Consider the following 24,968-nt stretch of genomic DNA (forward strand, 5'->3'; position numbering starts at 1 on the left):
TTAGAGAAAAAAGAGTGAAAAGAAACTAACAAAGCCTCTAAGAAATATGGGACTATGTGAAAAAAACAAATATAAGTTTGATAGGTGTAACGGAAAGTGACAAGGATAGTGGAACCAAGTTAGAAAACACTCTTCAGGATATTATCCAGGAGAACTTCCCTAACCCAGCAAGGCAGGTCAACCTTCAAATTAAGGAAATACAGAGAACACTGCAAAGATTCACCTCAAGAAGAGCAACCCCAAGACATAATTGTCAGATTCACCAACATCGAAATGAAAGAAAAAATATTAAGGGAAGCCAGAGAGAAAAGTCAGGTTACCACAAAGGGAAGCACATCAGAATAAGAGCAGATCTCTCGGCAGACTGTACAAGCTAGAAGAGAGTGGGGGCCAATATTCAACATTCTTAAAGAAAAGAATTTTCAACCCAGAATCTCATATCCAGCCAAACTAAGCTTCATAAATGAAGGAGAAATAAAATCCTTTATAAACAAGCAAATGCTGAGAGACTTTGTCACCACCAGGCCTGTCTTACAAGAGCTCCTGAAGGAAGCATTAAACATGGAAAGGAAAAACCAGTACCAGCCACTGAAAAAAACATGTCAAATTGTAAAGACCAGAGATGCTATGAAGAAACTGCATCAATTAACAAGCAAAATAACCAGCTAACATGATAATGACAGGATTAAATTCAAACATAACAATATTAACCTTACATGTAAATGGGCTAAATGCCCCAATTAAAAGACACAGATTGGCAAACTGGGAAAAGAGTCAAGACCCATTGGCATACTGTATTCAGGAGACCCATCTCACATGCAGAGACACACATAGGCTCAAAATAAAGGGATGGAGGAAGATCTACCAAGCAAATGGAAAGGAAAAAAAAAAAAAAGCAGGGGCTGCAATGGTAGTCTCTGATAAAACAGACTCTAAACCAACAAAGATCAAAAGAGAAAAGACCACTACATAATGATAAAGGAATCAATTCAACAAGAAGAGCTAACTATCCTAAATATATGTGCAGCCAATACAGGAGTACCCAGATTCATAAAGCAAGTCCTTGGAGACTTACAAAGAGACTTAGACTCCCACACAATAATAATGGGAGACTTTAACCCCCCACTGTCAATATTAGACAGAGCAATAAGACAGAAGGTTAACAAGGATATCCAGGACTTGAACTCAACTCTGGACCAAGTGGACCTAATAGACAGGTACAGAACTCTCCGCCCCATATCAACAGAATATGCATTCTTCTCATCACCACATCGCACTTATTCTAAAATTGACCACAAAATTGTTAGTAAAACACTCCTCAGCAAATGTCAAAGAAGAGAAATCACAACATTCTCTCAGACCACAGTGCAATCAAATTAGAACTCAGGATTAAGAAGCTCACTCAGAACTGCACAACTACATGGAAACTGAACAACCTGCTCCTGAATGAGTACTGGATAAATAACAAAATGAAGGCAGAAACAAAGATGTTCTTTGAAACCAATGAGAACAAAGACACAACGTACCAGAATCTCTGGGACACATTTAAAGCAGTGTATAGAGGGAAAATTATAGCACTAAATGCCAGCAAAAGAAAGCAGGAGAGAGCTAAAATTGACACCCTAACATCACAATGAAAAGAACTAGAGAAGCAAGAGCAAACAGATTCAAAAGCTAGTAGAAGGCAAGAAATAACCAAGATCAGAACAGAACTGAAGATTGAGACACAAAAATCCCTTCAAAAAAAATCAATGAATCCAGGAGCTGGTTTTTTGAAAAGATCAACAAAATGGATAGACCACTAGCAAGACTAATAAAGAAGAAAAGAGAGAAGAATCAAATAGATGCAATAAAAAATGATAAAGGGGATATCACCACCGATGCCACAGAAGTACAAACTACCATCAGAGAATACTATAATCATCTCTATGCAAATAAGCTAGAAAATCTAGAATACATGGATAAATTCCTGGACACAAACACCCTCCCAAGACCAAACCAGGAAGAAGTGGAATCCCTGAATAGACCAAAACAGGTTCTGAAATTGAGGCAATAATTAATAGCCTACCAACCAACCGAAGTCCAAGACCACACGGATTCACAGCCGAATTCTACCAGTAGTACAAAGAGGAGCTGGTACCATTCCTTCTGAAACTATTTCAATCAATAGAAAAAGAGGGAATCCTCCCGAACTCATTTTATGAGGTTAGCATCATCCTAATACCAAAACCTGCTAGACACACAACAAAAAAAGAGAATTTTAGGCCAATATCCCTGAGGAACGTCAATGTGAAAATCCTCAATAAAATACTGGCAAACCAATTCCAGCAGCACATCACAAAGCTTATCCATCATGTCAAATTGGCATCCCTGAGATGCAATGCTGGTTCAACATAGGCAAATCAATAATTGTTATCCATCACATAAACAGAACTAATGACAAAAACCACATGATTATCTCAATAGATGCAGTAAAGGCCTTTGACAAAATTCAACAGTTCTTTATGCTAAAAACTCTCAATAAACTAGGTATTGATGGAATGTATCTCAAAATAATAAGAGCTATTTATGACAAACCCACAGCCAATATCATACTGAATGAGCAAAAACTGGAAGCATTCCTTTTGAAAACTGGCACAAGACAAGGATGCCCTCTCTTACCACTCCTATTCAACATAGTGTTGGAAGTTCTGGCTAGGGCAATCAGGCATGAGAAAGAAATCAAGGGTATTCAATTAGGAAAAGAGGAAGTCAAATTGTCCTTGTTTGCAGATGACATGATTCTATATTTAGAAAACCCCATCATCTCAGCCCCAAATCTCCTTAAGCTGATAAGCAACTTCAGCAAAGTCTCAGGATACAAAATCAATGTGCAAAAATCACAAGCGTTCCTATACACCAATAATAGACAAGCAGAGAGCCAAATCATGAATGAACTCCCGTTCACAATAGCTTCAAAGAGAATAAAATACCTACGAATCCAACTTACAAGGGATGTAAAGGACCTCTTCAAGGAGAACTACAAACCACTGCTCGATGAAATAAAAGAGGACACAAACAAATGGAATAACATTCCTTGCTCATGGATAGAAAGAATCAATATTGTAAAAATGACCATACTGCCCAAAGTAACTTATAGATTCAATGCTATCCCCATCAAGCTACCACTGACTTTCTTCACAGAATTGGAAAAAAACTACTTTAAAGTTCATAGGGAACTAAAAAAGAGCCCACATAGCCAAGGCAATCCTAAGCAAAAAGAGCAATGCTGGAGGCATCACACTACCTGACTTCAAACTATACTGCAGGGCTACAGTAACCAAAACAGCATGGCACTGATACCAAAACAGATATATAGACAAATGGAACAAAACAGAGGTCTCAGAAATAACACCACACATCTGCAGCCATCTGATCTTTGACAAACCTGACAAAAACAAGCAATGGGGAAAGGATTCCCTATTTAACAAATGGTGCTGGGAAAACTGGCTAGCCATAGGTAGAAAGCTGAAACTGGATCCCTGCCTTACACTGTATACAAAAATTAACTCAAGATGGATTAAAGACTTAAATGTAAGACCTAACATCATAAAAACCCTAGAAGAAAACCTAGGCAATACCATTCAGGACATAGGCATGGGCAAAGACTTCATGACTAAAACACCAAAAGCAATGGCAACAAAAGCCAAAATTGATAAATGGGATCTAATTAAACTAAACAGCTTCTGCACAGTAAAAGAAACTATCATCAGAGTGAACAGGCAATCTACAGAATTGGAGAAAATTTTTGCAATCTACCCATCTGACAAAGGGCTAATATTCAGAATCTACAAGAAACTTAAACAAATTTACAAGAAAAAAAAAGAAACAACTCCATCAAAAAGTGGGCAAAGGATATGAACAGACACTTCTCAAAAGAAGACATTTATGCAGCCAATAAACATGAAAAAAGCTCATCATCACTGGTCATAAGAGAAATGCAAATTAAAAACACAATGAGACACCATCTCATGCTAGTTAGAATGGTGATCATTAAAAAGTCAGGAAACAACAAATGCTGGAGAGGATGTGGAGAAACAGGAATGCTTTTACACTGTTGGTGGGAGTATAAATTAGTTCACCCATTGTGGAAGGCAGTGTGGCGATTCCTCAAGGATCAAGAACTAGAAATACCATTTGACCCAGCAATCCCATTACTGGGCATATACCCAAAGGATTATAAATCATTCTACGGTAAAGACACATGCACACATATGTTTACTGAAGCACTCTTCACAATAGTAAAGACTTGGAACCAACCCAAATGTCTATCAGTGATAGACTGGATTAAGAAAATGTGGCACATATACACCATGGAATACTATGCAGCCATGAAAAAGGATGAGTTCATGTTCTTTGCAGTAATGTGGATGTAGCTGGAAACCATCATTGTAAGCAAAGTATCACAAGAACAGAAAACCAGACACCACATGTTCTTACTCATACATGGGAGTTGAACAATGAGAACACATGGACACAGGGAGGGGAACATCACACACTAGGGTCGGTCAGTGGGTGGGGGGGCTGGGGGAGGGATAGCATTAGGAGAAATACCTAATGTAAATGGTGAGTTGATGGGTACAGCAAACCAACATGGCACATGTATACCTATGTAACAAACCTGCACGTTGTGCACATGTACCCTAGAAGTTGAAGTATAATAAATAAATAAATAATAAAAACATTTTAAAAAAGAACACATTTATGCAGCCAACAAACATATGACAAAAAGCTCATCGTCACTGGTCATTAGAGAAATGCAAATTAAAACCACAATGAGATGCCATCTCATGCCAGTTAGCATGGTAATCATTAAAAAGTCTGGAAACAACAGACACTGGAGAGGATGTAGAGAAATAGGAACACTTTTACACTGCTGATGGGAGTGTAAATTGGTTCAGCCATTGTGGAAGACAGTGTGGTGATTCCTCAAGGATCTAAAACCAGAAATGCCATTTGACCCAGCAATCCCATTACTGGGTATATACCCAAAGGATTATAAATCATTCTACCATAAAGACACACGCATACGTATGTTTATTGCAGCACTATTTACAATAGCAAAGACTTGAAACCAACTCAAATGCCCACAATGATAGACTGAATAAAGAAAATGTGGCACATACACACCATGGAATACTATGCAGTCATAATAAAAGAATGAGTTCATGTCCTTTGCAGGGACATGGATGAAACTGGAAACTGTCATCCTCAGAAAACTAACCAAAACCAAACACTGCATGTTCTCACTCATAAGTGGGAGCTGAACAATGAGAACACGTGGACACAGGGAGTGGATCATCACACACTGGGGCCTGTTGGGAGGTCAGGAGAGAGGGGAGGGAGAGGATTAGGACAAATACCTAATGCATGTGGGGCTTAAAATCTAGATGACAGGCTCATAGCTGCAGCCAACCACCATGGCACATGTATACCTATGTAACAAACCTGCATATTCAACATATGTACCCCAGAACTTAAAGTAAAAAATATATATAAAGCAAGACTCAAACTACTACTTGCTCATGAATATTCATAACATTCACAATAGCCAAAAGGGGAAAATAACCCAAATGTCCAAGAATGGATAAATGGATATAAACAAATGGTGCTACATAAAAAATATATATATATATTATTGGTCACAAAAAAGAATGAAGTGTTAATAGACACTACAACTTGGATGAACCTCAAAAATTATGTCAAATGAAAGAAGCCAGACACAAAAGGTCACCTGTTGTATAATTTCTTGTATATGAAATATCCAGAAAAGGCAAATCCATACAGACAGAGAGCAGAGGAGTGTTTGCTAGGGTATGGGTGGAGAGGGAAACAGGGAATGAGTGCTTGATGAGTATAGGGTGTTATTCTGGGATGATGAAAGAGTTTTAAAACTAAAGAGAGGTGGCTATTGCACAATGCTGTGAGTGCTCTAAATATGACTGAATTGTACACTTTAAAATGGTCAACTGTGTGTTATGTGAATCTCATACAAGAAAAAACACCATACAAGATCTACTCATTAGAGCTTCACCATTATTTGAAAAACTTGAAAAGTTACATTTGTCAGTAAAAGGAACCAAAGAGCTATTAGTCTTTAAATGTAATTTCAATGACTGTAAACTTTTCAGTCATCTTAAAATTTATTTGACATGTTCTATCAGATACATATTTGAACAAATTTTTTCATTAATGATGGTTCTTAAGACTTTAAGGAGATCATCATTAGAATGTCTTGATCAGGAATTGAATGTAGCCGTTTCAAGCATAGGATTAAAAAAATGTATTTGTAACATTTCAAGATCCTTCAAACATTTGAAAAGATTTTTTGGAAGTTCTTTTTATTTACAAATTCACTATTTAACATATCTGTCCTCTAATACATTTTTGTTAAATTTTTCTTATCATTATTATATAGTATAAGGATGTTTCTTTTTTTTTTAACCAAATGCCATACCGGAATTAATCCTAATTACTTCCAAATTTATAAATATACTAACTAAATAAGATTATTTTCTATGTGTACCATGATATGAAAACTGTTAAAAAGTTAAGAAGTATCTGCACCTCAAAATAAATTCAATATTGTACCTTTTATTGTTAAGTCTTGTATTCCCAAGTAGATCAAAATTTGCTCAAGAAATGTGATGATGCCTTCAATCGCTATACTCTTATATTTTCCATAACAAACAGTGTGAGTAGCTCAATAAATCCCTGTTGAACTGAACTGTATCACAAGGAAGATATTCCACTCTGTGAGGTTAGCGCAAGCCTGGCCTTGAGCTGTTTACTTTGCAACAAGCATAACACCATATCCAGAAAGACTTATGGTAAATATTTGACTGTCTAGAAAATCTCAGGAGCTCTCTTACTTTTATTCGCTTTCAACTGTGGTCTTCCTATTTCCCCAAGCCACCAGAAGGCTTGTGTGCCTTAGGCTGGAGCCACGTGTGCTCATGATTGTTGACTGAAGTTGTGTCCCCTCGTGGAACATTAGCCTTGAACTGGTGTTGTCATGGGACCATGGACAATCTACTCAACAAACAGGAAAATGAGATTGCTCCTCCACAGAACTGAAAATCAAATGGAGATGAAACAGTCTATTTTATAGGGATCTGAAAAATACCTCCTATTTCAACACTCTCCTTGTGAAGAAGAAAAAAAAAACCTGTGTGCTTTGATTTGCTAGCTTGTTTCTCATTGAAAAATAAATCAGAAGTTCCAACTTAACCAAAATTGGAAATTAACGGTATCTGCATGCTCCACTGCCAGAAACCATGCCAGGTGTTTTCTTCTCCTGACACAACAGAAGCGGGTGGGAGGATCTCAACTGAGGCAGAAGGAAGGGGATATGCCAGGCCAGATTTAAATGTGGGTACGAATTTCTATGAAGTTTATGTGGTCATTTTAAAATAAAACTTCATTATTTACCCTGTTTACAAGAGTTTTTTAGAATTATACAGAATAAATAATAGCTCATAGAACAAGAAAGGACAAATGAGGACTAACTGAGATTATTGCCAAGTCTCAAGGCTATTTTTACTCACAGAATGAGAGAGGAAGGAGTCAGGATATATGGGCTCAGTCTCTTTAAGTGTCCAGCATTTCCACCAAGGGGCTCTGCACAAACCTCAGAAGCATATACCTAGTTAAAGCCTAGTTAAAGCCAGCCACATGCACTTATTTCTGGAGAGAATGTCTCAAATTGAACATGCACTTACCATTTTTCTATTCACATTGTCTTTGGTCCTCACAGCAGGAACACATGCTGTGCTGTACATCACGGCTGCTTGGCCCTGGGGAATCAGGCCCCTAAAACTGTCTTTGTTGCCCATGGGGTTGCATGTAACACTAAGCTATTTCTGGGATTTTTGAGAGTAAAGTAGCTTATTACTGAGATATTAACTGAAGGGGAGGCTGAGAATGGAAGAGGAAAGTGTGTTAAGCCAATGGCACTAACCTTTAGCTGACCAGGAGAAGAAAATGAGAAATGATTTCCATGAAGCTGAGGACATTACTCTTGAGTCATAGTCTCCTTACTATGCCATCCACATTTTACCAAAAGGAGAAGGAGGGGTGAGGGAATGTTAGGAGCCATAAATAGTTTTTTTCTGTTTCTGAAATCCAAGGTTTTCCAGCAAGCATATTTCAGTCTAAGATGTGCTCCCTTTCAAACAGGGACACATTGAACATAGCGTGCTGGATGGGGAAAGCAGTGTAGAAACCATAGCTGATTTCTCTGCTTTACAGATGGCATGCTGTCCATTGTTTCAATTCACAAAATAATTTAATGTGAGAAACCTGGGATTCTTGGCCTTCAGACCTCTTCCCTTTCCACCTCACCACATTCTGTAATCAATGACAAATTTCAATCCTAAAATGCATCTTAAACAGGGAACTTTTCTATTTTCATTAACCAGAACTTCACAAAGGGAGGAAAAATACCCATGAGCTAAACAACAAGTTAATTATACTTATATAAATCCATCCACCAAAAACCGATTTTATTTACAGTCTGTGCTTGCCTAACTACTCTTGTGTGATTACATAACTCACATTATTGTTTATCAACGTGTGTTAAGATAGAACTTTCTGTATTTTATTAACCCTGAAGTTTTCAGAATAATGTTATAAATTTTGACAGTATTTGTAGAGGTTAAGATAAATTGGTGCAGTTTAGATAGTATGAGAACCAGGAACCAAAAAATACTCAAATCCCATTCTATCAACCCACCCTCTTCCCTACATGCTCCTGAGGAACCAAACAGCCGATGAACCCATCCTACTAAAAGTCCATCAGAGGCCTTAGATGCCAGCAAAGAGCATTCTGTCTTAGACTTGGGGGATCTACTTTACCAGGCCTAAATAAGGTGTTCTACTTCTCATTACAAATTAAAATCTGAGAACCAGCATGTTCAGACAATCTCCAGGGAGAGTTGTTGAATCTATACAAAAGACCTTGGCTTAACTGGCGCTCTCAGAGATATAAGGGCAGAGGCAGAATAGAAGAGCATGTTCCTGAATATGAATTGCCTTTTAAGGCAGTGACCTTGCCCATCAGTGAACATGGTATAAGATGTTTATATAGTGTAACTATGGTGCAAGACATGGGAAATCTGAAATCAATATATGAATTTAACTTGAGATTGCCTCAGGGCCTTACTGGCAAGGGTTCAGATTGGAGAAAACCACTAAGCACAAACCTTCTTGGCCAATTCCTGCCTGTCTGACTCTAATGTCAAAGAGAAAATGTGTCTGAGTCTAGCTCACCCAGAGTTTGGCAGGATATTTACACCACTCTGGATCTGGAACAATAGCAACAGTGAACTTTCTCTTTGAGTACCCCCAGGTCAAAGCTTATCTTCCAGGAGAGCACTCAAGTTAATCACTGGCAGCACATTCTATTCTCCAAGTCAAAAGCAAGCAACTCCCCGCCAGTCTTCACTAAATATTCCTGGAAAACCTCTACTCCAAGTTGGTTTCACAAGTCGTTGCTGTTAAAAAAAAAAAAAATCAAACGTGGGGGTTTGACAAAAACAGTAGATTGAAACTGAATCATAGAAGTTTTTAGCATTCTAGTTATTTTTTTCTTCTTAATTTTTTGCATTATTTCAATTTGGAAAAAATAAAAAATACATATATAAAAATGCATGTAAACCAGTGAGATTTACAGGGACCCTAAAGTTGTTTGTTAATCGCCACGATACCTAGGCTTCCAACTTTCAACTATACAAACATTGCTTTCCTTCTGGTACATTTACTGGTCACTTACTATGTTCAAGGTATTAATCTGTAAGAAGTATTGTGAGGAGTATAAAGATAATCAAGACTCAGTGTAGTCTCTTGAGAATCTCACTATCAAGTAAGAGAGACAAAAAAACATCACAAACAGTAATATAAAAGCTGCTAAGGCAGTTTATCCTAACATTAAAAGACCATACTTTGGAGTCATAACTACTGGGTTTAAATCCCACTTCAGTTATGTATTCGCCTGTGGACCTTCAGCAAAGATATTGACTACTCTGAGCCTCAGTGTCCTCACCTGTAAAGTAGAAGTAATTTAAAAATAGTATCAATATTATGATTTTTTAAGGGTTAAGTGATATTTTTTTTCCATTCTCCAAGTTAAAATGGCTGGTTCATATTAATAACTCAATAAATTTAGCTATAATTATGTAAAGGGTGGCATGAACAAAAATATATTAATAGAGATATGTGCTTAAAAGACAGCCCCTACAATCACTGAACAAGTCCAATTCTTGGCCCTCTTTTGATAGGTGACAGAGAGAGAGAGAGAGAGAGAGAGAGATAATAGACAGAAAGATTAATAGACAAAGAGATAATAAAATATGAAAACCAGCTTGCTTTCACCCAATAGAACTTTGGGAGATAATTATCTCACATTATTACATAAAGAAAAATCGAATTCGTTTAAATTACAGCTAGTGTCCATCTTTCTTTTCCTAATTCCCTGTCTAGGGCAGTGCTAGTTGTTTGATTGCCCCCACAGTGGAATATTTCCTTCTTCTTTCTTTGACTGGAATGCTCTTTGGGGTGAAGATTCTAAGGCCAGGTCCACACTAAATGCAAAAATAAACATGAGGGTCTTTTAAGTAAAATATTGATATAAAAAGCCCATCAAATCAGTACACTAAAAAAGAGTGAATAATTCCCAAAAGTCTAGAATTCCCAAATCTCAACAATAATGCTGGAATGAACTATTCTCTGTATTTTTAAGAAAGGTCTAACTAGTATAAATTATCATTGTGGGTTAATTCATTTATTAAAAATTATTTACTGAATACTTATAGTATGCCAGGTGTTGTTATAAGTATCAAAGATAGAACAGAACAAAACACAATAAAAACCCCTGTTTTTATAAAATTAATATTGGCAATTCAATATTATTGAGTTGGCTATGTGCTTACAATGATCTTTGTAGCACCATAGGGAATACTAACAATATAAATGTTACTGAGCATTGATCTCCTGGTGCTTTATATCTCAGTAAGCCATGGAGGTGGAGTGAAAATAAGATTTGCTCATATGAAGGGGCCCATTGCAATGTAAAGCAAAGAAATCAATGCAAGACAAGAGTTTAAGGCAAAACAAGTGACTCAGGGTATCACAGTTCAAAAAACCTGAATGTGCTTTGTACTTAGTAGGCATATTTGAAAAGTAAATTCTTCTTTTTGCAAGCAGAGTTTTTGAAAAACAATTTTGTGGAAGTTGAGAAGCACCAAGAAAAATTAGAAAAATGGTAGAATATACATAATCAAAATAAGGTGGGTTACAGTGTCTCTATTATTGCTTATCTATTTGCTTGCTCAGAGAAAAATACTCTATAATTTACTAAAACTGGGAGTAAAATAGCACTTTGTGGGTCCTGAAACTTTGATATAACTTTGTTATTTAAACTCATATTGGCAGTTACAGATTAATATTGACTAAGGCATTCAAATTACACAAAATTGTATTTTATGTAGCCAAGTAAAGTGACTGCCAAATACGTTGGATTGATGTCCAAGTTTAGACCATAGACAACTTGCAGACTGCCTGACACTAAACTTACTTGATTAAATTTTCCAGTCTCACTGTTTTCCAATAATGGTTTCTAAACTACCTTATTCATATAGTTAAAAAGGTAATGAAAACAATATTTTTTGGTGGGAGGGCAGAGTATGAGTGAAGCTGTTTTGTTTCTGCTTTCTTAAACTTTTCTTCTTTTTTTTTTCCCCTAAGGTCAGAACATCATTTCCAAGATTTAGTTTATAAAAAGAGGTAAATTCAAGTATTTCTAATGATGGAGGCAAGTGGATGGGGCTTGCTATTATGTTTTCAAAGCTTGTTAAAATCCAGGACTGAGGGATGGCATTATGGTTTATAATCAACAATTCTAAGAACTAGAACTTCCCTATATGGAATCTGGTTTGGCAGTTTTATCTTTTCCCACAACTATAAAAAACTTACTGCTTTCTGATACATTAACATTTTTATTTTAAACATTTTTCAGCAGGCTGGTTTCCTCAAATACATGCTTCCTTTCCTTACTGCACTTATAATCTTTTGACAGAAACAAATACACTAATTGTTTAAGATCATAATCTAAAGCGCAACTGCTAGGTGTGACCCAAGTTTGAAACTCTCAAACTTCTAAATTCCAAGAGAAAAATGATTATATTCTGGGTAGAGTTGCCCCTAAACACTTTTATACACAAGATGACCAAGTATACACCACAGATCAGTAGTTAAATAGCTACACTTAAAGCCCTGGAAATGAATATTGAAGAAACCCAGTTTGCATATTAAGAAAAAGGGAACTAGCATGTATTTTAGAAGAAAGGTCTAGTAAGCCAAGCAATCTAGCTTTTTAGGAAAATTGCTATTTTAAACATGGGCTACATGGAACTGAGTTCAACCACGATTACCCATAGATTTAATGACGATCAACAAATAGGCAATGATCACAGCTCCATTAGAGTAGCTGCTAAACATACCTAGGGGTAAACCAGAATGTGAGATAAAAATTGACCTGCTGTCCAATATGAGACAGAAGTCCTTAGGGCCCCTGCAAAGAGCTATGCAAAATCTACAAAGTTTGTGGCAGCAGATGGAGGGGCTTTCTTAAGTCACAATAGTGTGTCCTATATCACAACAGTGGTATTCAATAGACAGTGCCACCATTGTAACTAACTATACAAATCGTTAGCAAGTTATTCAAATGTTTGAAATTTGAGGAGGAAAAGAGAAGGTTGGAAATATATCCATGGGGCCAGCAAACATGCTGTGGCGCTCAGCATATTCCTTTATACTGGTGGCCAATGACACTGGAAATTCTCCAGAAAATCAATCTCTCCACTTCAATTTTGGAAGGTGCTCTCATAAATGAGGCATTTTCCTCTAAGAACTAACTCCCGCTTAGCTTTTAGAATTCCTATTCTTAATTCTTATAAACCAGTTTTAAATAGTTATTCACTATACATAAAATGTATTTGCTGACAGCCTAGTAATTCTCTAAATGATGTCACCAAATCCTCAGACAGAACCAAACCTCTAAAAGAACCTCCTCATTTCAACAGACAGAATGCGAGCCCGTTGGAATGCCAACAGCTGTGGCCAAAACAAATATAATTTCTTCTAAAATTAGTGTGCTTCTATTATAGTGTCTTTGGGCTCTTGCAGGGGAGGGGTCCCGGCTGTTCTTCAACACTTCCCCAGACAGTTAATACACTGACAGTTATACGAGTTTGTCCCTGCAATAAGTCTTGTATGATTAATTGACTCACAGCACTGCTTGTGTACAGAAAAACAACACTGTTGACAGTGATTGCTAAATGCCAAAATTTTAAAAGACTATGTGTGACAGATAGCCTGTTCTGCCTTGTGAACTAACTGCCTAGATGAGTTGGGAGTGGGTGAAAATTGGGAATGAAAAAGTGGAAGAGGTAAAGAGTAATTATTTACTTTTTACTGTGCATAGAACACTATATATTATGCAGCAAAATGAACTTAACATACGTTCCATAAACTGCATGTAATCTATTGGGTAAAACAACCTGAAACCCATAAAAAAGACCTTAGGACACATCAAAGCAACATTCTAGTGAATGTCTCTACAAGCACTACTTTACACTCTCAAGGATGGTTCTCAACCAGAAACAATGTTACACACCACAGGACATTTGGAAATTGTCTAGAGATATTTTTGGTTGTCACAGCTGAGAAGGATGAGATTTACTGGCATGTAGCCAGTAGAGGCCAGAGATGCTGCTAAACATCCTACAATGCACAGAACAACCCATTGACAGATAGTTATCTGACCCAGAACGTCAATACTGCTGAGATTGAGGGACCCTGCTCTAAAAACAGTACTATCCAGTAAAAATTTAATGTGGGCCACATACGTCTTTTTAAAATTTCTAACTGTTTTATTGTGAAATATAGAAAAAAGAAATGGGAAATTAAATTAATAACATTTTATTTAACCTAATATATCCAAAATATTATAATTTCAACATGGAATCAATATTTTTAAAATTATTCAGGTATTTTATATTCTAATTATTTTGGTACTAATTCTTCAAAATCCATTGTCTTTTACATGTATAGCATACCTCATTTCAGGTTAACCACATTTCAAGTGGCTAATGGCTACCCTATTGTAAAGTGTGTTTCTCAAGGTTTAGAAATAGATATTTCACTTTGTTGTTCATGAAAGAAGTCCTCTCCCAAGCTTATACCAAAGATTTTTCTAGTTCTAAACAAGTGCCATGACAGACAAAATTGAAGATGCTGTTTGGAAAGCCTCAAAGGGTCATATATAAGGAGCAAGTGTATTTAAAAAAAGAGTTGTCTACCACAGGCTGATGAATATTGACTTTATTAACTGAATGGTTAATGAAATCAAATAGGACACAGCCGAAGAGCATTACTGAATGCTTGGAATATAGAGCACATGAGTCCACTTACCCACAACATTTGAATTCTTCAGAATGTATTAAAACTGGTTATCTAACAGAAATATTGTAAGTCTTAAAGACTCTTTTTCTTCCACCCAAAATGTAAAACAACTTTTGAATAACAAATAAAAAAGGTTCAAGTCCCAGATCAGTTAGCAACACTTATTTAGCGAACACTGTACATGGACTATGATATTATGCAATAAAAGGGGATTAAAAACAGCTCCTTTGAGTTGCTTACAATCTGCCTGGGGATAAATAAATGATAACATATGAAAACAATTTTAGGTCATTTACAATGCAACATTTTACTGAATGCTTCTATAAACGCTTTTATACTCTGGGGTGTTTTTAAATAATATAGTTCCCTTCATTAATGTAGAAATAGCTGAATATTACCGAAATCTATTAAAATTTACTGCCCCTGAATCAGTCTGCTAAGCCAATTACAAACAATTGAGTGCAGATTTGTTTTGGAGCACACAAGTATAATTAGTTAAATCATTTTTTACTCTTTTAAAAAAGTTCCTCATGTTATATTTTCAGAAAGGGGAAATTTCGTGGCGAGATTTCATAAAAATTTTGACCATACGAATGTCACAAAATAGAAAATCATTCTTTCTCACCTGTATTCTCAAATTGTAAATAGATTCAGATGTGCATACAGCAATGGCACCTTTATGAGGTAACAGGTGAAACCACACTTTTACGAGCATTGGAGGACCCAAACCACAAGATAAAGTTTGTGTCTTCTTCTGTCCTGAGTTTAATGCCAAATATATCCTGAAAGTGGAAAACACACTGTTATTTGCATATATTTTCTAGCATTTTTGTAAGCAAGACAAGAGTCTGAGCCTAGTTCTTAGAACTTTTAGCCAAGTACAGAAATAGTTGTGAATGTGGGCAAAAAGGATACACACTGATTGGAAAAATCATCTCAAGCATCTAGCTAGGCAAAGATAGCTAGAAATATTAGATCTGTGCCAAGTGTGCCTGAAATTCATTCCACTTAATCACATTTTAATTCAATGTTTCGTATGCTGTTTTCTAAATGAGTAGAATTAGTAGCTGCAAATAATGAAAATCACAATTGGGTAAATGGTCAGACTTTAACTCTTTAAGGTTTAAAATTTTTCTTTACAATTCAAGAATGAAAAACAAATAATTATCCTCAGCAAACTAACACAGGAACAGAAAACCAAACACCACATGTTCTCACTTATAAGTGGGAGCTGAACAGAGAGAACACATAGACACAGGGAGGGGAACGACACACACTGGGGCCTGTTGGAGGGGAGGAAGAGCCTTAGGAAAAATAGCTAATGTATGCTGGGCTTAGTACCTAGGTGATGGGTTGATAGGTGCAGCAAACCACCATGGCACATGTTTACCTGTATAACAAACCTGCACATCCTGCACATGTACCCCGGAACTTAAAATAAAAATAAAAATTTAATGGGACAAAGGACATGAATAGACATTCTTCCAAAGAAGATATATAAATGGCCAATAAGCACATGAAAAGATGCTCAACATCACTAACAATTATGGGAGATTAAAAAAAAAAAAAAACAAAACTCTAGCGTGACATCAGCAAGATGGCTGGCTACAGACACCTGGCCCTCATTCCCCCAACAAGAAAAGACAAAAGCAATGAAAAAACATTTAACATTTGAATGGAGTGTTGAAAGGAGAGAGTACTAGAGGGCAGTGAGGATGTAGAGAGACAGCTGTGGTAAATGGAAGCACAGAGGAAACTGTGGATGCAAAGTCTGCAACCTCATCTCCTTCACCCCCATCAGATCAGCGAGGGACTTCCCTTTTTGGGGAAAAGGTAAGCACAAGATCCCCACCAGTCCCCATTGCCATTGCAGACACCTACAGTTCTTACTACAGGAGAATCCCACAGCGCTTGCAAGCCCTAAGTCCAGTTTGGAGAGCTGCCAGAAATTCACAAAGCTGCATTGCTCCAGATTAGGAGGGTAAGATGAGCACTCCCCACCCTTCACGCACTGCCTGTGAGTCAAGCTACTATAGCACCATACCATCTTGAGATCAGAGCCACCTCTGGAGTGTGCGCTCCTCTGGGATCAAGTAGCCAATGCACTTCTCTTTCAACAGGGCTCCATCTTTATTCCAGCAAGCTCAGAAGGGTGGCTGAACACCACAAACCCAGCTTTGCAGAGCGTAGGCCCAGGATCAGCTGCAACTCTGGCCCTGCACAACAGGAAGACCAACTCCTGCTATCTGCACTTCCAGATAGAGGAATAGTTTGGCAGTCCTACCCAGGGCAAACCCACCCTAGAGCCAGCCAAACTAATGCTTGCCATCTGTCCCAATCAGGAGGGGTCCCTGAGTCACTGAGCAGATAACATACCCATAGGCTAGTGGTAAAGGTGCATACCCACATCCAGGGCCTGAGAAACAGCCTCATGGCACCTTCCAGACATGCCCCTGGTGTACCCAAAGTCTGTACACCAACAATCAGGGTCTGAGTAAAGTCTTATAGACATCCCCTAGCAATGCTCCCACAAGCCAGCTGAGCAACTCTGTGGCCCACATCCTGAGCCTGAGAAACAGCTCCACAGACTGCCCATGGTGGGCACACCCCCCAGGCCAGCAAAGAAGCTGTGTGCATATGCCCCTGGCATTAGAAACAGCCTATAGACCAACCCCAGCAAACATGCCCCCAGGACAGCCAAGCAACTACGTGCCTGTGCCCCTGGCCAGAGTAACATTCCCAACCCTAGTGGCCAGAACCCAAGCTGGCCACCATGTGCACACATGCTCCTTTGACTTGAGAAATAACTCAGCTAGTCCACCATGGCAAAGCCACATCACCATCACCACAAAATCTCAGCCTAGGCCACTGAGAAAGTCACAAATGTCACTGGCGTGAATTATGGCTGAAGGAACTACACAGAGACTACACTACTACATTCACCTGAAACCAAGACCAATGTACCCCATCAAACCAACACCCTAAGTCCCATTTATAATCAGTCTTTCCCTATACAATCTATTCTATAAAATTGGAACAGGCAACTCATCCACCAGATGCATAAAAATCAATATAGGAGCACATCAAACATAAAAAAGCAAGAAAACATAATGCCTCCAAAGCAATACAATAATTTTTAAGTAACAGAACACAATCATAATATATAAAATGCCAGACAATGAGTTCAAATTAATAATCTTATGAAACTCAGTAAGATACAAAAAATACAAATAGACAAATCAATGAAATCAGGAAAATAATTCATGATTTGAATGACAAATTTAACAAAGAGATATATGATTTTTTAAAAAAACCACAGTGGCTCACTCCTGTAATCCCAGCACTTTGGGAGGCCGAGGCAAATGGATCACCTGTGGTCGGGAGTTCAAGACCAGCCTGACCAACATGTAGAAACCCCATCTCTACTAAAAAATTCAAAATTAGCCAGGCATGGTGGCATATGCCTGCAATCCCAGCTACTTGCAAGGCTGAGGCAGGAGAATTGCTTGGACCTGGGAGGCGGAGGCTGTGGTAAGCTGAGATCACAACATTATACTCCAGCCTGGGCAACAAGAGCAAAACTCAAAACAAAACAAAACAAAACAAAACAAAAAAACAAAAAAAAACTTAGAGCTGAAGAATTCAACAAATGAAATTTAAAAAATCAATAGCTTCAACAATGAAAGAGACCAAGCAGAAGAAACAATTTCTAAACTTGAAGATAGATCTTTTGAAATGACACAGGCAGACAAAAATAAAAATAAAAGGAATGAAGAAAGCCTATAGGATTTATGGGACACCATTAAGCAAAGCAAACAAATATTCTCATTATAGGTGTTCCAGAAGGAAAAGAGAAGGGAAAATGTGTAGAAATCATATTTAATGAAATAATAGCCAAAAACTTCCCAAGTCTTGGGAGAGAAATGGACATCCAGATCCAGGAAGCTCAAAGAACCCCAACACATTTAACCCGAATAGGTCCTTATATTTAAATTTTAAAGGTAAAAGACAAAATAAAATTCTAGAAAATAAATGAAAAGTGTCAAGTCACATATAGAGGAATCCCCATTGGACCAGCAACATGTTTCTCAGCAGAAACCATACAGGCTAGGAGAGAATAGGCTGATATATTCAAAGTACTGAAAGGAAAAAAACAAAAAAACTGTTGGTCAAGAATATTATACCCAGCAAAGCTATCATTTCAAAATAAAGGAGAAATAAAATATTTTACAGACAAGCAAAAACTAAAGGAATTCATTATCATTAGACCAGAATTACAATGAATATTCAATGGAGTCTTATATCTGAAAATGGAGAAAATGAAAACCAACATCGTGAAAAAAAGCAAAACAATAAAATTTATGGATACAGCCAATACACAAAAGAAAAAGAGAAAGAAATCAAATCTTGTCACCACAGAAAGCCACTCAATCACAAAAGTAAGCATAAAATTGGAAGCAAGAAACAAAAATTATATAAAACAACTAGAAAATAATCAAGAAAATGATAGGAGTAAGTTCTCACGTATCAATAATAACCTTAGGTATAAGATTTAATTTCCCCACTTAAAAGCTATAGATGGGCTAAATTGATATTTTTTATTAATAAAAGACTCAATGATATGCTACCCACAAGAAATTCACCTCATCTGCAAAGATACGTATAGACTGAAAGTGAAGGGATGGAAAAAGATACTCCATACAACCAGAAACCAAGAGCAAGCCAGTATAGCTATATTTATATCAGATAAAACAGACTTCAAGTCAAAAGCCATAAAAATAGACAAAGACATTATATAATAATAAAATGATCAATTCAACAAGGGAATATAATAATTGTAAATACACATGCAACCAACACAGGACCACCCAGATATATGAAGAAAATGTTACTCATTCTAAAGGGAGAGATAGACTCCAATATAATAATAGCTGGGGACTTCCTTCCACTCTCAGCTTTAGACAGGTCATGTGGATAGAAAATTAACAAAGAAACATCAGATGATTTAAACTGCACCATAGATCAAATGGGTTAAACAGACATATGAAGAGCATTTCATCCAAAAGCTGTAGAATACACTTTCTCCTCATCAGCATGTTCAACATTCTTCAGGACTGACCCTATATTAGGACACAAAACAGATCTCAAAAATTTTTTAAAACTTGGGATTATATCAAGTATCTTATCTGACCACAGTGGAATAAAACCAGAACACAATAAACAAGAGAAACATTTGAAACTATATAAACACATGTAATTTTTTTTTTTTTTTTTGAGCCAGAGTCCCACTCTGTCGACCAGGCTGGAGTGGAGTGGTGTGATCTCAGCTCACTGCAACCTCTGCCTTCCAGGTTCAAGCTATTCTCCTGTCTCAGCCTCATGAGTAGCTGGAGCTACAGGTGCACACCACCATGCCTAGCTAATTTTTTATATTAAACACATGAAAATTAAACAACTTTTCCCTGAAGGATGATTGGGTGAAAAAAGAAATTAAGAATTAAATTTTAAGATTCCTTGAGACAAATGAAAAAAGAAACACAATGTACAACAACCTATAGGACACAGCAAAAGCACTAATCAGAAAGACATTTAGCAGTAAATGCCTACATCGAAAATTGAGAAAGACTTCAAATAAACAACCTACTGATGAATATCAAAGAGCTAGAAACGAAAAAATAAACCCAAAAATGAGTAGAATAGAAGACATTATAAAGATCACAGCAGAAATAAATGAAATTGAGATTAAAAAATACAAAAGATCAACAAAACAAAAAGTTGATTTTTTGAAAAGATACACAAAATCAACAATTCATTAGCTAGATTAAGAAAAAAAAGAGAGAAGACCCAAATAGATAAAATTAGAAATAAAAACATATTACAACTGATACCACAGAAATACAAAGGATCATTTAAAACTACCATAAACAACTATATACCAATGTATTAGAAAAACCAGAAGAAATGGGTAAATTCCTGGACACATACAATATACCAAGATTGAGTCCAGGAGAAAAAAAAAACCTGAAAAGACCAATAATGAGATTGAATCAGTAATAAAAAGTCTCCCAACAAAGAAAAGTCTGGGACTAGATGGCTTTGCTGCTAATTCTATCAAAACTTCAAAGAAGAATTAATACTAATTCTTCTCAAACTATTCCAAAAAATGAAGCAAAGAGAACTCTGTCTAACTCCATCTACAAGGCCAGCATCACCCTGGTATCAAAACCAGATGAGGACACAACAAAAAAATAAAACTACAGACCAATATTCCTGATGAACATATATACAAAAATCCTCAATGAAATACCAGAAATTTAATCTGCCAATATATCAAAAAGATTACACACCATGATCAAGTGGGAGTTACTCCAAGAATTCAAGAATGGTTCAAAATATGCAAATCAATAAATGTATTACATCACATCAACATAATGAAGGACAACAACCATATGATTACTAAAATAGATGCGGGAAAAGCATTTGATGACATTCAGCATCCCTTCATGATAAGAATTCTCAATAAATTAGAATAGAACGAAAGTACCTCAACACAATTAAGGTCATATATGACAAACTGACAGTAAACATTATACTAAATAGGGGAAAAGCTGTAAGCTTTGCTTCCAAGTACTGGAACAAAACAAGAATGCCTATTTTCAGCACTCTTATTCAACATGGTACTGGAAGTCCTAGCCAGAGCAATTAGTCAAGAGAGAAATAAGGGGCATCTGAATTGAAAAGGAGAAAGTCAAATCACCTCTGTTTGCAGACATAATCTTATATACTAAAAAGAAACTGAAGACTCTACCAAAAAAAAAAAAATCTTTTAGAACTGATAAATTCATTAAAGTTGCTGGATACAAAATCAACATAAAAAATCAGTAACATTTCTATACAAAAGAGCAAACTAATTAAAAAGAAATCAAGAAAGCAATCCCATTTACAATAACTATGGAAAAAAGAAGGCCTAGGAATAAATTTAACCAAGGAGGTGAAAGAACTCTATAAGGAAAACTACAAAACACTGATGAAAGAAATCAAATTGGATACCAACAAATAGAAAGACATTTCATGCTTATAATAGAAGAATTAATATTTTTATAATGATAATACTACCCAAAACAATCTACAGATTCATTGCAAACTCTATTAAAATGCTAGTAACAGTCTTCACAGAAATAGAAAATAAATCTTAAAATTTGTACTGAACCAAAAAAGATTCCAAATAGCCAGAGCAGCTCTTAGAAAAAAGAAGAAAGCTTCAGGCTTCATACTACCGGAATTCAAAATATACTAGGAAGCTATAGTAACCAAAACAGCATGGTATTGTTATAAAACAGACACATAGACCAATGGAACAGAATAGAGAACCTGGAAGCTAATCCATCTATCTATAGGCAAATGGTATGGACAAAGACATCAAGAACATTCACTGGGGAAGGGACAGTCTTTTCAATAAATAATGCTAAGAAAACTGGATATCCATATACAGAAGAATGAAACTAGACTCCTACCTCTTATCCCATACAAAAATCAACTCAAAATGGATTAAAGACCTAAATGTAAGACCCCAAACTATAAATCTACTAGAAGAACACACAGTAGAAATACTCCAGAACATTGATTTAGGCAAATATTTTATGGTTAAGACCTCAAAAGTGCAGGCAACAGAAGCAAAAATTAACGAATGCGATTACATCAAACTAAAAAGCTTCTGCACATCAAAGGAAACAATAACACTGTGAAAAGACAATGTACAGAATATGAGAAAATATTTGCAAACTGTTCATCTAACAGAGAATTAATACCCAGAATATACAAGAAATTCAAACATCTCAACAGCAAAAAAATCCAAATAATCTAATTTTAAAATGGGCAAATGATCTGAACAAACATTTTTCAGAAGAAGATGTACAAATGGCCAACAGGTGTTTGAAAAAAAAATCCTCAACACCATTAATCATTAGGGAAATGCAAATCAAAACCACAGTTAGGTATCCCAGTTAGGATGGCTATTATGCTATTGTCAAAAAGCAAGAAAACAATTACTGGTGAGAATGTAGAGAAAAGGGACTCAATCACTGTTGGTGTGAATGTAAATGGTGCAGACACATGGAAACAGTGTGGAGTCTCCTCAGACAACGACAAATAGAACTACCAAATGATCCAGTAGTCCCACTACTGGGTATTCATCCAAAGGAAAGAAAATGTGTATATCAAAGAGAAATCTGTACCTCCATGTTTATTGGAACGCTATTCACAATAGCCAAGATATGGAATCCACTTAGGTATCCAGCAACAGATAAATGGATAAAGGCTACATGTTTTCACACAAACTAAATAAATAAATAAATAATAAAAAATAAAAAAGTTGATCTCCTAGAAGTAAAAAGTAGAACAGAGGATACTGGAGTCTGGCAAGGGTAGGGGGCTGTGGGGACATGCATGGATTTGTTAAAAGATATAAAATTACAGCTAGATAGAGGGAAGAAGTTCTAGTACTCTATACCATATAGGATGACTATAGTTAACAATAATGTGTAGGTTAAAATAGCTAGAGGGAAGATATTAAATGTTCCCAATACAAAAAATGATAAATATTTGAAAATATGAAGATGCTAAGTACCCTGATCTGATCACTATACATTATATGTATCGAAACATCACATTGTACCACATAAATATGTACAATTATTATGTCAATTTAAAATTAAATTAAATTTTAAAAGAAGAAATCTTGAGAGGGATGATAGTGATGGTTGCACAACAATGTGAATGTGCTTAATGCATCTAAACTGTACACTTAAAAACAGTTAAAATGATCAATTTTATGTTACATATATTTTACCATAATAAAGAAAAAAATAAAACTTCTGTAGAAGTCTCAACTGAGTGCATACAGAAGTCTTTTACTGTGTTCTCTTTGTGTTCTTGCTGTATTCCTGCCCCTCATTATTTCCTTGTGCCCCAAAGAAAGAAACAGACTGAACAGAAAGTCTGTTGTATTTGTGTTTTTTCCTGTGTGTCAAATCCATGAATCAACTACCATTTCCACTTGATGTCACACAGGCATCTGAAACTCAAAGTATTGCACAACTGAATGCATTGTCTTCTCTCCCATGCCGACTTTTCCTTTTCTATTCTCTACTCATATTGGCATCAAAATTGTAAAGTAAAAGCTTTGGCTTTAGTCACAGACCCTTGTATTTCAAACAACCACAGTCCAGCTTCCCAAGATACCTCAGAGGTGGGTTCCAGCAGCACATGGTGTATTGCCCTGTATCTCAACCATCAAATAAAAAAACTGAGAAGCTATACTTGATTTCTCCTCTACTCAGCCCTGCATCTAATTCATCATGAATAACTGACTCTACCTCCTCAGACCTCACAGATCTGCCCCACTTCTTCATTCTTTCCAGTATTACTTCAGCACCTAACCAGTCTTGCTGTTGTTAGCTTTGTCTTCCCCTAATCTATCCTTCAATGTGTTATCAGAGTGACCTTTCTAAAATACAAATATGTGTAGGTACATTTCATGTCTGAAAAACTAAACTAAGGATGCCTGCTGTTGCCATTATAGCAACTCCTATTCCAGGAAATAGGAACATAGATGGAAAGAATATAAAATAGGAACGGAAAGACATGTAGTGTCTGTTGACCAAGATTACATCACTCTGGTAACATCCATATGTATCGCTGATGAAGCATTTGTAAGTTAAATAACCTGTCATAAATTGGTCTCACCGAATAGTCCTTTCATTTTTTACAGTCAATTTTTTCCCACTTACTTCTATTCTTAATTTCAAAAAGATTTAATCTTATAATTATATTTCTCACACATTCAAGAAAATGACTTGGAATATATAAATAAAATGCAACAGCGTCTGTGATATCACTAAGCAGTGAGCACATCTTGTAAAAAGAGAGAAAGGTACACTCCCAAGGTCTGTGAGCAGGTGCAATACACCTTCGCTGCTTAAACCCACATCTGCAGAGTCCTGGGCAGCTGAACTATGAGTGCTTGAAGTGCAAATGTATGTGATTAAAGCCAAAGGTTTTACTTTACAATACTCTAAAAGGTTAAAAGTGTGATGAAATACACAACCAAATAGGTAGTTTAAAAATAAAAAATTAAATGATCTTTATCCATAAGCAATGATTTTTGGTTTAAAAACCTCAGTTGAGTCAACTGAAAACATTAGAAAAAATGAGCCCAGAAACATAGCTAATCATAAGATAAATATGCCAAAGACCCATTGCTTTCTTGGAAAATCACAAAAATATATTTAGAAAGTATGAGAAAAAAATCCCTATTCTCAAAAGCAACAAAAAACAAAATATCCTCAAAATCGCCTTTTAAAATGCACAGGGATGTAATGAGATATACATCATGGTTCTGCATAAGGATGCTGAATTAATTAAGTTAAAAGTATAATGCAATTATTATCAAAATTTTAATAGGATTTTCC

The sequence above is a fragment of the Macaca nemestrina genome, chromosome 10 (genome assembly GCF_043159975.1).
Source record: "Macaca nemestrina isolate mMacNem1 chromosome 10, mMacNem.hap1, whole genome shotgun sequence".
Taxonomy (NCBI): Eukaryota; Metazoa; Chordata; class Mammalia; order Primates; family Cercopithecidae; genus Macaca; species Macaca nemestrina.